Source organism: Salvelinus sp. IW2-2015, unplaced genomic scaffold (assembly GCF_002910315.2).
Source record: "Salvelinus sp. IW2-2015 unplaced genomic scaffold, ASM291031v2 Un_scaffold3627, whole genome shotgun sequence".
Taxonomy (NCBI): Eukaryota; Metazoa; Chordata; class Actinopteri; order Salmoniformes; family Salmonidae; genus Salvelinus; species Salvelinus sp. IW2-2015.
In genome coordinates, this window is record NW_019944904.1 from 6,134 (window position 1) to 23,951 (window position 17,818).

A 17,818-nucleotide genomic window follows, 5' to 3' on the forward strand; every position below is an offset into this window, starting at 1 on the left:
TAAGCTATATTTTCCCCTAGCTATATTATTTCACCTAGCTATATTATTTCCCCCTAGCTAGATTTAAAAGGTATTACATGGTGAAGCTGATCATTTCATTGAGGAGACATTGTATTGGCAAACAGTCTGTGTAAGTGTTTGGTCTGAGCCTGGTTAAGGTATAGTGGTGATGTGCTGTTCCACCACAGGTATTACATGTCAGATAGAGAAGCAGCCGACACAGCTACAGGGGACAGCTCCCACTGCAGTAAACACCAACGCCAACGGCCACATACATAGATACACCACACACACAACACAGCCACAGCGCACACACACAGGCAGACGGTTTCGGGCACACCCCACCCCAATGCGCGCGCGCACACACACACACACACACACACACACACCAACACACACACACACACACACAACACACACACACACACACACAACCACACACACACACACACCACACACACACACACACCACACACCACACACACACACACAGAGCTAACACTATAGTGACTGAGGTAGCTCTCTATACACATCAACAGAATGTAAAGGTGCAGATGGCAGGAGAAATACAGACAAACAGATACCAGCATTATAGCATGAATTACACTGTTTAATCAATACACAATTCAACATAGAATCATATTGATATTTTAAGATTGTAAATTACATCCTATCTTATTTAAACACTACATGCGTTGAAATTAAATAGGGTTTTGTCCAATAAGCACTTTAACACCAACTCATATTGGCTGGAAAATCTCAACCAAAGCAAGCCTCTGGATTTAGTGGCAACAATTCATTGACTTCATTACAATAGCACTTAATGAATATTGATTAGTCATTTAAATCACATCCTAAAGAGAAAGAGAGAGAACAAGTGTATTGTGTGTGTGTGTGTGTGTAGAGAGCGCGAGAGAGAGTTTATAGCCTGGTGTAGTCAGAAGGTACAGTATATTTCCTCCCAGTAGATATGTATTGAGTTAGTCTCGTCCATGGAGTGCTTTAAACATTGACTGTGATAATTAAATAATATCTGCTCCAAATGGCAGCATTCCAACCATCAAGACTACCAATATCAGCAACACAAACATCCTCAAATCAATCAACCATAATTTACACTGAATTATTACACTGACAAGGGAAATGAATCTTATGGCAAAATATTTGATAAATTCACACATAAACATGTTTCAAACAAAATCATTATCACCACAAGAGACATACAGTTGAAGTCGGAAGTTAACATACACCTTAGCCAAATACATTTACACCAGTTCTCACAATTCCTGACATTTAATTCAGTAAAGATTCCCTGTCTAGGTCAGTTAGGATCACCACTTTATTTTAAGAATGTGAAATGTCAGAATAATAGTAGAAGAGATTATTTATTTCAGCTTTAATTTCTTTCATCACATTCCCAGTGGGTCAGAAGTTTACATACACTCAATTAGTATTTGGTAGCATTGCCTTTTAAATTGTTTAACTTGGGTCAAACAGATGGGGTAGCCTTCCACAAGCTTCTCACAATAAGGTGGGTGAATTTTGGCCCATTCCTCCTGACAGAGCTGGTGTAACTGAGTCAGGTTTCTAGGCCTCCTTGCTCGCACACGCTTTTTCAGTTCTGCCCACAAATTTTCTATGGGATTGAGGTCAGGGCTTTGTGATGGCCACTCCATACCTTGACTTTGTTGTCCTTAAGCCATTTCGCCACAACTTTGGAAGTATTCTTAGGGTCATTGTCATTGAAGACCCATGCGACCAAGCTTTAACTTCCTGAATGATGTCTTGAGATGTTGCTTCAATATACCACCAAATTTTCCTGCCTCCATGATGCCATCTATTTTGTGAAGTGCACCAGTCCCTCCTGCAGCAAAGCACACCCACAACATGATGCTGCCACCCCCGTGCTTCACGGTTGGGATTGTTGTTCTTCAGCTTGCAAGCCTCCCCCTTTCCCTCCAAACATATCGATATCATTATGACCAAACAGTTCATTTTTGTTTCATCAGACCAGAGGACATTTTTTCAAAAAGTACGATCTTTGTCTCCATGTGCAGTTGCAACCTGTAGTCTGGCTTTTTTTGGCGGTTTTGGAGCAGTGGCTTCTTACTTGCTGAGCAGCCTTTCAGGTCATGTCGATATAGGATCGTTTTACTGTGGATTAAGATACTTTTGTACCAGTTTCCTCCAGCATCGTCACTAGGTTCTTTGCTGTTGTTCTGGGATTGATTTGCACTTTTCGCACCAAAGTACGTTCATCCTCTAGGAGACAGAACGCGTCTCCTTCCTGAGCGTATGACGGCCTCCGTGGTCCCATGGGTTCATACTTGTGTACTATTGTTTGTACAGATGAACGTTGGTACCTTCAGGCATTTAGAAATTGCTCGCAAGGATGAACCAGACTTGTAGAGGTCTACAATTTATTTTTCTGATTTTCCCATGATTTAAAAAAAGAGGCATAGTTTGAAGGTAGGCCTTTAAAATACATCCACATGTACACCTCTATTGACTCAAATGATGTCAGTTAGCTATCAGAAGCTTCTAAAGCCATGACATAATTTTCTGGAATTTTCCAAGCTGTTTAAAAGCACAGTCAACTTAGTGTTTGTAAACTTCTGACCTACTGGAATTGTGATACAGTGAATTATAAGTGAAATTAACTGTCTGTGACAATTGTTGGAAAAATTACTTGTGTCATGCACAAAGTGATGTTCATAACCGACTTGCCAAAACTAGAGTTTGTTAACAAAAAAATTGTGGAGTGGTTGAAAAACGAGTTGTAATGACTCCAACCTAAGTGTATGTAGACTTCCGACTTCACTGTATGTGTAGGGATGGAGGGAGAGGTAGAGAGGGAGAGAGGTAGAGAGAGAGGGAGAGGTAGAGGAGAGGAGAGGGAGAGGGAGAGGAGAGGTAGAGAGAGGAGAGGGAGAGATAGAGAGAGGAAGGAGAAGACGAGGTAGAGGAGAGGGAGAGGTAGAGAGAGGAGAGGAGAGGAGAAGGGAGAGGTACAGAGAGGAGAGGGAGAGGAAGGGAGAGGTAGAGAGAGAGGAGAGGGAAAGGTAAGAGAGAGGGAGAGGTAGAGAGAAGAGAGGGGAGTGGTAGAGAGAGGAAAGAGACAGAGGATGAGAGAAATAGGTAGGAAAGAGGAGAGACTAGAGAGGGAGGAGAGAGAGGTAGAGGAGAGAGACAGAGAGGGAGGAGAGAGGAGAGAGACATAGAGAGGAGGAGAAGAGAGGTAGAGAAGATAGTAGAGAGGACATAGAGAGGGAGGAGAGAGAGAGGAGAGGGAGGAAGAGAGAGAGGTAGAGAGATTCGTAGAGAGACATAGAGAGGAGGAGAGAGAGAGGTAGAGAGAGAGGAGAGATACATAGAGAGGAGGGAGAGAGAGAGGTAGAGAGAGAGAGGAGAGATTTTGAGGGGCCTTAGCGGTGGGTTTAAAAAATCTAGGTCTTCTCCTCGAGAGACGATGCTCCCCACTGGGACACAGATGTCGATTCACGTCTAGTTTGATTTACAGTTAGTTGGTTTTCAACTAATTTGAATTCATGTGAAATCAATGTCACCATGTCTGGATTTTTGGTTAAAAGTTGTGTGAAAAAAAATACAAAATGGCAATCAGTTTTCCACTTTCATTCAACATCATTACATGGATTTTGGGGTTTGAAATGGCATGGAAACCATGTTGATTCAACCTGTTTTTGCCCAGTGTGTCTCTTCCTCTCCTGTTCTCCTCTCCTGTTCTCCTCTCCTGTATCCTCTCCTTTTCTTTTCTGTCTCCTCTCTCTCCTCTCTTCTGTTCTCCGCTCCTCTCCTCTCTTTTCCTCTCCTCTTTTCTGTTCTCCTCTCCTCTCCTCCTCTCCTCTCTTTTCCTCTCCTCTTTTCTGTTTCTCCTCTCCTCTCCTGTTCTCCTCTCCTCCTCTTCGTGTTCTCCGCTCCTTCTTCTGTTCTCTCCTCTCCTTTTCTCCTCTCCTCTCTTTTCCTCTCCTCTCTTCTGTTCTCTTTCCTCTCCTCTCCCTCTTTTCCTCTCCTCTTTTCTGTTCTCTTCCTCTCCTGTTCTCCTCTCCTCTCTTCTGTTCTCCTCTCCTCTTCTTCTGTTCTCCTCTCATCTCCTGTTCTCCTCTCCTCTCTTTTTCCTCTTCCTCTTCTGTTCTCCTCTCTTTTCCTCTCCTATCCTGTTCTCCTCTCCCTCTTTCTGTTCTCCTCTTTTCCTCTCCTCTTCTCCTCTCCTATCTGTTCTCCTCTCTTCTCTTTTCCTCTCCTCTTCCTCCTCTTCTCTTTTCCTCTCCTCTTCCTATTCTCTCTCCTTTCTATTTTCCTCTCCTCTCCTGTTCTCCTCTCTCCTCTCTTTGCCTCTCCTCTCCATTGTTCTCCTCTCCCCTCTTTTCCTCTCCTTCTCTTTTGTTTCTTCCTCTCCTCTCCTGTTTCCCTCTCCTCTCTTCTGTTCTCCTCTCCTCTCTTTCCTCTCCTATCCTGTTTCTCTCCTCTTTCCTCTCGCTTCTTTCTCCTCTCTTTTCCCTCTTCCTCTCCTCTCTTTCCTCTCCTCTCCTCTCTTTTCCTCTCCTTTCCTCTCCTCTTCCTCTCTTTTCCTCTCCTATCCTGTTCTCCCTCCTCTCTTTTTCCTCTCCTCTCCTCTCCTCTCTTTTCCTCTCTTTTCCTCTCCTCTCCTCTCCTCTCTTTCCTCTCCTCTCCTGTTCTCCTCTCTTCTGTTCTCTGAGCATTGGGGAGGAAGTGTAATACATTGATTAACTATCTGATGATTCCGATAGGACCTGATCAATAAGACTTGTTTGAAAGCCAGGCAGGAATCCCCCTCTACAGTCAGAACACACACACCACAGAAGACATCCTAATGCTGTGTTTCCTGTTTGTTGTTGTCTGCCTGGGATCTCTCTGAGTGTGTGTCATTGACTGGGTTAAAGCAGGAGGACTATGTGCTGGTTGATGTCTCACTCATTTTGCCTTTGAAGGAGCTCAGTGACATGCATCAATCTGCAGTACTGTGTGTGTGTGTGTGTGTGTGTGTGTGTGTGTGTGTGTGTGTGTGTGTGTGTGTAGAGGGAGAGGGGTGAGAAGGTGTGTAAGTATCTCAGCTTGCTGCCCTACCAGTTCTGGAGCAGAGGTAGACAAGTGTAAGGCCCAGCTGTAGCAATACAGTCCCTAAGGCCACAGAAGGGTTCTGGCCTATAACGGGGTGCACCTCCTCCCCCTGTACCCATCCCTCTACACACACACACACACACACACACACACACACACACACCACACACACCAACACACACAGTACTGACAGATTGATGCATGTCACTGAGCTCCTTCAAAGGCAAATGAGTTGAGACATCAACAAGCACATAGTCCTCCTGCTTAACCAGTCAATGACACACCACTCAGGAGATCCCAGCAGGACAACAAACAAACAGAACAAAAAAAACACAGCATTAGGATGTCTCGGTGTGTGTTGTGTTCTGACTGTAGAGAGGGGATTCCTGCCTGGCTTTCAAACAAAGTCTTATTGATCAGGTCCTATCGGAATCATCAGAAGTTAATCAATGTAATACACTTCCTCCCAATGCTCAGAAACAGAAGAGAGGGAGAACAGGAGAGGAGGAGGAAAAGAGAGGAGAGGAGAGAGGAGAGGAAAAGAGAGGAAAAGAGAGGAGAGGAGAGGAGAGGAAAAGAGAGGAGAGAGAACAGGATAGGAGAGGAAAGACGAGGAGAGGAGAGGAAAGGAGAGGAAAAAGAGAGGGAGGAGAGGAAAAGAGAGGAGAGGAGAGGAAAAGAGAGGAGACAGGAAGGAGAGAAAGAGAGAGGAGAGGAGAAAGGATAGGGAGAGGAAAAGAGAGAGAGGAGAACAGGAAGAGAGGAGAGGAGACAGGAGAGAGAGAGCGAGAACAGAAGAGAGGAGAGGAAAAGAGGGAGAGGGAGAACAATGAGAGGAGAGGAAAGAGAGGAGAGGAGAACAGGAGAGGGAGAGGAAAATAGAGGAGAGGAGATAGGGAGGAGGAGAGGAAAAGAGAAGAGGAGAGAGGAGAGGAAAGAGAAGAGAGGAGACAGATAGGCAGAGGGAAGAGGAGAGGAAAGAGGAGAACAGAAGAGAGAGAGGAGAACAGGATAGGAGAGGAAAGAGAGGAAACAGAAGAGGAGAGGAAAAGAGAAGGAGAGAGAAACAGGAGATGAGAGGAGAAACAGAAAGGAGGAGGGAGAACAGAAGAGAGGGAGGAGAAGAACAGGAGAGAGAGAGAGAACAGAAAAGAGGAGAGGAAAAGAGAGGAGAGGAGAGGAAAAGAGAACAGAAGAGAGAGAGGAAAAGAGAGGAGAGGAGAACAGGAGAGGAGAGAACAGAAAGAGAGCAGCGGAGAACAGAAGAACGAGAGAGGAGAACAGGAGAGGAGAGGAGAACAGAAAAGAGGAGAGGAAAAGAGAGGAGAGGAGGAGAGGAGAGGAGAACAGAGAAAAGAGGAGAGGAAAGAGAGGAGAGGAGCGGAGAACAGAAGAGAGGAGAGGAGAGGAGAACAGAAAAGAGGAGAGGAGTACAGGAGAGGAGAACAGGAGAGGAGAACAGGAGGGAAGAGACACACTGGGCAAAAAACAGGTTGAATCAACATGGTTTCCATATGCCATTTCAACCCCAAAAAATCCATGTAATGATGTTGAATTGAAAGTGGGAAAACTGATTGCCATTTTGTATTTTTTTCACACAACTTTTAACCCAAAATCCAGACATGGTGACAATTGATTTCACATTGAATTCAAATTAGTTGAAACCCAACTAACTGTAAATCAAAACTAGACGTTGAACTGACATCTGTGTCCAGTGGGGAGCATTCGTCTCTCTGAGGAGGAAGACCTAGATTTTTTAACCCACCGCTAAGGCCCCTCAAAATCTCTCCTTCTCTCTCTCTACCTCTCTCTCTCCTCCCTCTCTATGTATCTCTCCTCTCTCTCTACCTCTCTCTCTCCCCCTCTCTATGTCTCTCTCATGCTCTCTACCTCTCTCTCTTCCTCCCTCTCCTCTCTCCTCCTCCCTCTCTATGTCTCTCTACTATCTCTTCTACTTCTCTCTCTCCTCCCTCTCTATGTCTCTCTCCTCTCTCCTCCCTCTCTTCTCTCTGTCTCTCCTCTACCTCTCTCTCCTCCCTCTCTATGTCTCTTCCTCTCTCTCTACCTATTTTCTTCATCCCTCTGTCTCTTTCCTCTCTCTACCACTCCCTCTCTTCTCTCTACCTCTCCCTTCTCTCTCTACCTTTCCCTCTCCGCTCTCCTCTACCTCTCCCTCTCCTCTCCCTCTCCTCTCTGTACCCTCTCCCTTCCTCTCCCTCTCCTCTCTCTACCTCTCCCTCTCTCTACCTCGTCTTCTCCTCTCCTCTCTTTATCTCTCCCGCACCTCTCTCTATCCTGTTCTCCTCTCCTCTCTTTTCCTCTCCTCTCCTCTCCTCTCTTTTCCTCTCTTTTCCTCTCCTCTCCTCTCCTCTCTTTTCCTCTCCTCTCCTGTTCTCCTCTCTTCTGTTCTCTGAGCATTGGGAGGAAGTGTAATACATTGATTAACTATCTGATGATTCCGATAGGACCTGATCAATAAGACTTTGTTTGAAAGCCAGGCAGGAATCCCCCTCTACAGTCAGAACACACACACACAGAAGACATCCTAATGCTGTGTTTCCTGTTTGTTTGTTGTCTGCCTGGGATCTCTCTGAGTGTGTGTCATTGACTGGTTAAAGCAGGAGGACTATGTGCTGTTGATGTCTCACTCATTTTGCCTTTGAAGGAGCTCAGTGACATGCATCAATCTGTCAGTACTGTGTGTGTGTGTGTGTGTGTGTGTGTGTGTGTGTGTGTGTGTGTGTGTGTGTGTAGAGGGAGAGGGGTGAGAAGGGTGTAAGTATCTCAGCTTGCTGCTCCTTACCAGTTCTGGAGCAGAGGTAGACAAGTGTAAGGGGCCCAGCTGTAGCAATACAGTCCCTAAGGGCCACAGAAGGGGTTCTGGACCTATAACGGGGTGCACCTCCTCCCCCTGTACCCCATCCCTCTCTCCCTTTAGGTCAGTGAGTGTGTAGCAGCCGGTTACATGCCCACACAGCCACAGGGTAGCAGGAAGAGTTCAGGTCAACTCCAACATGCCTAAAAATAATTTGATTTTTAAGAAAGTAACAAAAGATTTGTAAAGCTTAGGGGATGTCTAAATGTGTTGTTTCTTCTCTTGCCTAGGGACTTAGACATTCTGGACACCTCTATACATCTCTCTAAATCTCCCTGTCCTCAATTCCTCACTGTGTGTGTGTGTGTGTGTGTGTGTGTGTGTGTGTGTGTGTGTGTGTGTGTGTGTGTGTGTGTGTGTGTGTGTGTGTGTGTAAGAACACTAACAAGACAGCTGTAGTCTGGGTACAGTAGGCTAAACAGATTACACCAGAAGAGATGAGGGTATGTATAATAGTGTTGAATCCTGTTGAACACTGTGTCGGGGCAGGGTTCGTTTAGCAGTGAAAGGGACTCTCTCAGGCATCGATTCAGCCGACCAACAAGGCATGAGAATAATGCAGGTCAGCCATATGATTGGTTGGTCAATGTGTCGATTACTCCCTGGCCCTGCCCAGTATTTCCTGGTAGAGGGGTTGAGTTAAAAATAGTTCCAGGTCAAAGGGTGTTCTGCTGCTCACTGACCACATAAAGGAGTCTCATAGACCATTTCTGGCTCCCTTCTCCCCAAAGTCTGCACTCTTACACCCTATGGTACATTTCTTTTGATTTCTTTGAATAGGATCCTACCAACTGTGTGTGTGTGTGAGCATTGAAATGTCCAGACACATAGTGTAAGAAACAGTCTTTAATGTGTCCTCTTCTTTTTCTTTACAGAAACCATGACAGAGGAATGCTGATATCTTAACATCATTCCGCGGCACCAGACAGCCACAAAGCACAACGTCCACACATCTCCAAACCACCCAGAAACCAAGCAACAGTCCCTGTACAGATGGACCCGTCACCCAACACCGCACACTTTCATGACCAGATTATCCGCCGAAACAAATAACAAAACTAAACATCCAAGGAAAATACTGAGTTCCTGTTTGATCAACTACTAAAACTCCTGGATTCTCTCTATCACCAGTAGCTACAGACATAATTGTGACTGAACATTGTGACAGAGATACAGTACCACAATGTAAATAGCATTTTGTAGAGTATTATAAGTTATAATATGTAGGTTGGAGGTCTAACTGTAGACAGACACTGTAGAGGGGAGAAGTGATGACGCGTGAGTTCCCGTTAGCACATAGGCCCAATGCTGTTCCTGTAAATAAAAGGGCAGTAGAACTGAACAGGGCCTCATATGGAATACAGCTACTACATCTGTATATAGTCATGACACCATAGCTCTAATATGTACATAGCCATTCAATTATACCTCCTTATTTATCCTATCCCCCTTCAACCCCCCTACACTAGCACAATGATACTCACCATATCTCCATACTCAGACATATAAAATATATATATACAGGAGGAAACTGGATACAGAGAGAAGATACACACAGTGTCTGTTGCAGCTGGTAACACACTGGAGTGAGAAACACAGATCAACTTTGGCTGGAATAAGGAACTGGTGAACTCTCCCTGCCACAAAGAGGCAGACAATAACCCTGGTGTATTTGTACGTGTATTTTACTCCCCTTAGTGAAGTGAAAGTTTCAGTTCAATGGTTTGAAGCTTTCTACAGTCCACTCAATGTACACATTTTCATTTTCATCCACACTTCCTCCCTCTCCCTCCATTCCTGATTGGCTAGTCCCTCCTCTCTCCCCCAGTCCTGATACGCTGTTGACAGTCAGTGTGGGCGTGTCAATCAGAGGGCCTGTAGGCCCGTAGGCCTCTCTGAGACCAGGCGCTCACTTAGCTCCCACAGGCTGGCTGCAGTGACCTGGTCCTCAGCCTGGGGGGAGGGGAGGCAGCGGAAACAGTTGTTGAAGTACATCCCTCCTAGACCCTCCAGCTCAGGAGCTACCGCACAGTACACCGTGGTGGCTGCCCCCTGTTGCTGTGGAGACAAAGAGACAGAGACAACAGTCAACATGGAGGACAGAGACATAGCAGTACTGATCAACATCTGTGTGGCAGGAGGGGACAGTCAGAGAGACTGACAGAGACCCTCTTGTCCGCCAAGAGATACACAGGAAATCCAGCCACCCTTAAGATCCTGCCAAGACACCTCCACTGGAATACACACACCTGTACTCAGCGACCCTCATCTCTCCTGATCCTCCAGAGCTTCCATATGAGACAGACAAGGAACTCCATACAAATGGAGAGACAGAAAGAGAGATACAGAGAGGACACTCCATAGAGACACCCCTCTCTGCCACAGCCCATAATGATGGGACAGTGTTACCATAGGGACTATGGATCTGGATAGATGTGTATATACAGTACCAGTCAAAGGTTTGGACACACCTACTCATTCAAGGGTTTTTCTTTATTTTGACTATTTTCTACATGGTATAATAATAGTGAAGACATCAAAACTATGAAATAACACATATGGAATCATGTAGTAACCAAAAAAGTGTTAAACAAATCAAAATATATTTTAGATTTTAGATTCTTCAAAGTAGCCACTCTTTTACTTGATGACAGCTTTGCACACTCTTGGCATTCTCTCAACCAGCTCCATTAGGAATGCTTTTCCAACAGTCTTGAAGGAGTTCCCACATATGCTGAGCACTTGTTGGCTGCTTTTCCTTCACTCTGCGGTCCAACTCATCCCAAACCATCTCAATTGGGTTGAGGTCGGGTGATTGTGGAGGCCAGGTCATCTGATGCAGCACTACATCACTCTCCTTCTTGGTAAAATAGCCCTTACACAGCCTGGAGGTGTGTTTGGGTCATTGTCCTGTTGAAAAACAAATGATAGTCCCACTAAGAGCAAACCAGATGGGATGGCGTATCGCTGCAGAATGCTGTGGTAGCCATACTGGTTAAGTGTGCCTTGAATTCAAAATAAATCACAGACAGTGTCACCAGCAAAGCACCCCCACACCATCACACCTCCTCCTCCATGCTTCCCGGTGGGAACCACACATGCGGAGATCATCCGTTCACCTACACAGCGCTTGGAACCAAAAATCTAAAATTTGGACTCATCAGACCAAAGGACAGATTTCCACTGGTCTAATGTCCATTGCTCGTGTTTCTTGGCCCAAGCAAGTCTCTTCTTATTGGTGTCCTTTAGTAGTGGTTTCTTTGCAACAATTCGACCATGAAGGCCTGATTCACACAGTCTCCTCCGAACAGTTGATGTTGATATGTGTATGTTACTTGAACTCTGTGAAGCATTTATTTGGGCAGCAATCTGAGGTGCAGTTAACTCTAATTAACTTATCCTCTGCAGCAGAGGTAACTCTGACTCTTCCTTTCCTATGGTGGTCCTCATGAGAGCCAGTTTCATCATAGCGCTTGATGGTTTTTGCGACTGCACTTGAAGAAACTTTCAAAGTTCTTGAAATGTCCCGGATTCACTGACCTTCATGTCTTAAAGTAATGATGGATTGTCATTTCTCATAGCTTATTTGACCTGTTCTTGCCAAAATATGGACTTGGTCTTTTACCAAATAAGGCTATTGTCTGTATACCATCCCTACCTTGTCACAACACAACTGATTGGCTCAAACGCATTAAGAAAGAAAAAAACTCCACAAATGTCCTTTTAACAAGGCACACCTGTTACTTGAAATGTATTCCAGGTGACTACCTCATGAAGCTGGTTGAGAGAATGCCAAGAGTGTGCAAAGCTGTCATCAAGGCAAAGGGTGGCTACTTTGAAGAATCTCAAATATATTTTGATTTGTTTAACACTTTTTTGGTTACTACATGATTCCATAGTTTTGATGTCTCCACTGTTATTCTACAATGTAGAAAATAGTACAAATAAAGAGAAACCCTGGAATGAGTAGGTGTGTCCAAACTTTTGACTGGTACTGTACATATATATATATTTCTATATTGTGTGTATACAGGACTGCTGACTCTCCACAGAGTGCATGCTTATGTAAATGTGGTAACTACACAGACCAGGGGCAACACTGTCTGTCCACAAAACAACACGATCTCTGTAGAATACCACAATAACTGTAGGAAGGTGGCGACTGTTCATCCAGATTTGAAGTAAAACACACCCAAAATATGTTGCACTTGATATTTCTACAGCTGCAGTATTTTGTAGTTGTTTTGTGGAAGTTTGCACACTGCGAGGGCTGTTTTCTGGACAGAGGATGTGGCCCACGGTGTTCTAGACTGGGGAGGAGGGAGCAGCTCTTCTCGTTGGGAGTGGGGAGCCAGAGGGTTCTGTAAACTCTCTATAAGGGAACATACAGTATCTCTGCCATGATTACACATCTGTGTATGTTCACATCACCTAGAGGTTCATGAGGGAAGTCAGACTGTAGAGTAGAGAGCAACGGTCCTAAACAGTAAACATTGGAGTATATACTGTTTGCCACACTAAAGAGTGAGATACACCCCTAAAAAGAGTGATATGATGAGAATAGTGCTCTTGTACACACACATATACAGTACAGGCATGCACATGCTCGCAAACCCCCCTCCTTCCTCTCTTCTCTTTCTAAGAAACCTAGAGAGCAGACAGCCTGTTACACTCTCTACCCTATACCCTCTAATTGAGTGGGAAATGACTACTCAGAAGCTGTATTTCTCAGTTTAACATCTCAAATCCAGTTTACAGTAGTCTGTAGTCACACTGTACTGAGACATGCCTCCCTAATGCAGCACCAGCCGGCACAGTCGGTAATTAGGAGCGGAGAGCGGGAGAGCGGGAGAGAGGGAGAGAGGGAGAGAGGGAGAGCGATTCCACAGCGTTTGAAACAGAGAGAGGAAGAAACAGACATCAGAGAGTATTACAGGCAGAATTCAGGCGCTCAGAGGATCTTTCATGTAGCCCTGCTGCTGGCTAAAAACTGCTGTGACGTTATGAGAAGACAGGAGACTGTTCTGGAGCTGACTTCTATAGACACATGAAATACTTCTCTCTGGCTAACTGCTCTTTATCTACAAATGAGACTGGGGGAGAGGACTGATGAGAGACTGCAGTGCAGAGCAGTTTAGTACAGTGCACTGGCAGAGCAGCAAAGGTCTGTACACAAACAAATACACACGCACACACACACACACACACACACTTCAAAGGCACAGCCTCATTGAGGCTCATTTGAGCATCTGCAGCCCAAGCTGGCAGAGGCTAATACAGGGAGACACACATACGGAAATATACCAGAACTGTTCCAGCACATACACACTGGCTGTCATTAAGATCTAGCAACACACACGGTCACACAATGTACACACAGTCACACACAGTAACACACAGTCACACAATGTACACACAGTCACACACAGTCACACACAGTCACACACAGTCACACAATTTACACACAGTCACACACTGTACACACAGTCACACAATGTACACACAGTCACACACAGTCACACAATGTACACACATGTACACACAGTCACACAATGTACACACATGTACACACAGTCACACACATGTACACACACATGTACACACAGTCACACACAGTCACACACATGTACACAGTCACACATGCACACACAGTCACACACATGCACACATGTACACACATACACACAGTCAAACACATGCACACACACAGTCACACACATGTACACACAGTCACACACAGTCACACACATGTACACACAGTCACAGAATAAAGTGCATGCACACATACACAGACATACAGTAGACTCTCTCATTGAGCAATACAGACACACTCATCAAACGTCCTTCTCAGTGCTGGTAGTAGCAGCGGCAGATTGAGGCGGATGAAACAACTGCATCTCTCGGCTGTGTCCCTCCCTGCCAGCACACTGATAACTCTACACACCTCATAGGACTGGCATATCAAAGGCTCACACATGTCACTCAGTGTCAAAGAGACACACCCAGACCCACATATACACACTTCAAAAGCAGGGTGTCAGATCATTTAGCTAACCAGTCACCCTCAGGTATCTGCTTTAGAACGTAGACACAAACTCATTGGAAGATATATTTACCTGCCTGCTCATCTTACTCTACTTCCAGGGTCATCTTTTTCACTCTGTTTTAGGTGAAAGGTGGTCCATCAATACATTGGAAGGATTTACACCTGATCTGAGAACGCAGCTCTACTGCAGAGCAGGGAATTCTGTCTGAGGGAGACAACCGAGCTATGTACACAGCAGAAGGAGAGAGAGGGAGAAAGAGAGAGGGAGAGAGAGTGTGTGTTATCTTCTCGGTGTTCAGCTCGGCCCTCCCACTACATGACCTTTTTACCCGTGTAAGAGATAACCTGATGAGATTAGCATGCTAGACATTAACATGTGGAACCACCCACCACCACTATCTATCAGAGAGACATAGAGAGAAGAAGGGGAATGTCCTGGGCTGGAGACACGCACACACACACACACACACACACACACACACACACACACACACACACACACACACACACACACACACACACACACACACACACACACACACACACACACACAATCCCTCCTGACATGTACAGTAGCCCAACAGATGTGTATAATCATGTACATTATAAATAATACCTGTACATTTTAGGTGTCAACCAACCAATGGCTCTTTCTGTTTGTGTACTAGTATTTGTCAATGTAAATCCTGATTCTGAGAAACATAGTTTTACAGAGTTGACAGAGAGAAATTACTGGTTTTCTTGGGGTTGGTATGTTATGTTCCTATCAGACAGAACTGACCACCACACACTGGTGAGTGGAGAGGAACGGGTTAATTGCGTGTAAGCCAAAGCAACTGTCCCCGAGACATCACATAAATCACCAGAACTAAAAGGGGAAAGGGAAGCGGGGAAAAGAAAACACTTTCACCATCACTTCAGCAATATACTAGAAATGTGACAAAGCGAAGTAGCAGGGTCCTAGCCAACAAGATCTTTTCCAGACCACTTAAACACACAAACCCAACCTCTGCAATCTCTATGCTTTAAGAGCTGCAATAAACAGGCCCTGGATCAGCAGCAATAACCTGACCATGTCTGGCCTGAACCATCACTGCTCTGGAAAATAGTCCCGGATCACATATATGTCTTCCAATTTTCAACATAATGAAAATATTTAAAATGTACTTTGGAAAGTATTCTGCAATATTTAACTGTTGAACAGCCACTCTTCAATGTATTTAAAGGTCAGAGAGAAGGGAGATATTGGTGTTGAATCATTAAAGGGTAACTATACTGTACCTCAGAGTTGTTCGGTGTTGTTTTCATGGTATAACATGTTACTGTGGTGATCTCTAACCATGTCTAATCACTCTGTGCTTGTACAGTACAGCAATACGATATGATGCATTGTGCTATTTGTTAGCATAGGACTAATGTACCAGAAAGAGAAAAAAACATGTTTTGTTTCTGCCTCATCAAGGTTGTGCTCTGTCATTCTGTCATACGAGCATTCTCTGATAATATGCGTGTGACCCTTTTCCCAGACATGTGTATTTATGACATTGACCTGTAAATACACCCAGTACTGTAGAGCAGTCTGTTCTTGGCCCAGCCCGTCCTGTCCTGTACAAAGGAACATGGAAATAGCAAACAGCTATGCATGCTGACACTCTAGCACTTCTTTCAGGTACTTTTATAATCCCTAACTTCTCATATGGCATGTGCTGAAAATCATCTATGAACACGTCAAATAAAAAAGGAATAATAAAAAAGAACCAATATGTCAGACGATGACATCCTGGACAAAGTGTAAAGTCAGTTTTCTTACTCTTGTGGGTGGTTCACTTCTGTTCCTTTAACTGTCATTGTGAATGTGGTTAAACCATTCGGGTCAAGGTTCTGTCCAGTTGTCTTGGTGTGTGAAGGGTTGAGGCAAAGCAGAGAGGCTGTGTGTTAACAACTAAAGCCTGGTTAAGAGTCTGTCCACATCTGTCACAGCATAGTCCTCTCTTGTTGTGACGAGAGCAGACATGACTGGCCCTGGCAAAACACACAGGGGGACACAGATTGTGATTTAACACGGTTCTGTTTTAAGGAACTAGAATTGGAACTAGGCTATATAACAAGCTTATATGATAGAATGATCACAGAAGATAGTATGAGCAGTAAAAGAGCTTTGCCTCAGCACTAGGTCCCAGTCTGTCTGAACTAACAGTCTCACATGAAGGTCTATCTATGCCATGGAGAAGATGGGACTCCAACAGGACTTTGTGCTTTTGTTGATACTTCAGGAATGTTTATTTCCAACCCCATGGTGTTCACAATAGATGGAAGTATCTGATTTTTCATCTGTGCTAAAGATATTTCACATTTAATAAATGATCATTGTAACAACAATACGTCTGCTGCCTTGTCTCTGGCCCATGTTTGTGTAATAGAGAGCGACAGAGCGAGTGAGAGTGAGAGAAAGAGAGAGAGAGTAGAGCGAGAGAGTGTATGTTTACACTAGCCCTCAGCGGCGCTAGCCTCTGCGAGCCGACAGCCCATCTGAGCGTGCCCGTCCAGCTGTGAGGGGAATCCTGGGTAACGCGGTCCAGTCAGATAAACAGCCTGGCCCTCCATTCAGCCTTATCAACCAACCGCGAGGGGAGGGATTAACACCACAAACACACCAGCACACCTCTAAAAACAACACAACGTTCACCCTCATGACTCCACAGTCACCCCCGTAACCTCAGCCCCCCCTCTACACACACACACACACACACACACACACACACACACACACACACACACACACACACACACACGCATAAGTATAATGCTGTTCTTGCCATTCTAATGGGAGAGCCCTCTAAGGCACTGGCCTCTGCTCCTCAGTATGTATTACATTCTATTAAAAAGCCGTCATTAGCCCCTAGGCCTTCTGGGTAATACAGGGAACTGGGCGGCCTGCTCCCCAGAGGGGCATTAGGGACAGGATGGAGACACCACACACCTAACCCTGGCTCACCCTGTCCCCACATCACATCTCTCCATCTGAAGAACATTAGGATAGAGAATGGAGACACCACACACCTAACCCTGGCTCACCCTGTCCCCACATCACATCTCTCCATCTGAAGAACATTAGGATAGAGAATGTTATTGTTCACCTAATACCGTTTTTTTGCACTGTTGGTTAGAGCTTGTAAGTAAGCACTTCACTGTAAGGTGTACACCTGTTGTATTCGGCGCACGTGACAAATAAACTTTGATTTGATTGGATTGATTTGAGAATGGAGAGACTGTACACTTTCAACCCCCGCTACTGCTGTGTCATACCTCTACCCTCTCTGTTCGCCACACTCCACCATCTCTGCCTCAACTCCAACTTCTGCAACGTGTGTGTGTGGGGGGTGAACAAAAGGAGGTAAGGATGAGCCAGGAGAGAAAAGAGTAGGGAAGGAGGGGATGAAGGGATGAGTCGACAAGGGAGTGGGTGACAAGAGGAGAGAAAGAAAGTAGGAGAGGATAAAAGAGAGGCAGGTGTTAGGAGAAGAATCATTCAAGGGGAAAACGATGAGAATGAGAAGGACTTGGGCAGCAACTGTGAAACTATCTCCTTTTTATCTTGGGAGAGGACTTGTGAGGTGATGGGCTCCAGCTAATTATTGTCCCCAAATAAAAGCAACATATGCTAAGACAATAAAAGGCCTTATTCTCTCACTCCCTCTCTTCCCCACTTTCTCATTTCATCTATTCTCCATCTCACTCCCTCTCTTCCCCACTTCATCTATCTCATCTCACTCCTCTCTTCCCACTTTTCATTTTCA

The 17,818-nt window shown here is 45.0% G+C and overlaps 1 non-coding gene across 1 annotated transcript; it reads right to left on the reverse strand.

The window, feature by feature from the left end:
- Positions 1–8,806: 8,806 nt before the first annotated feature.
- On the reverse strand, positions 8,807–14,293 carry LOC112076209 (uncharacterized). Its single transcript, XR_011477641.1, has 2 exons — positions 14,092–14,293; positions 8,807–10,033 (listed from the first exon to the last, which is right to left on the reverse strand). It is a non-coding gene; the product is annotated as an uncharacterized protein (transcript).
- Positions 14,294–17,818: the final 3,525 nt, after the last annotated feature.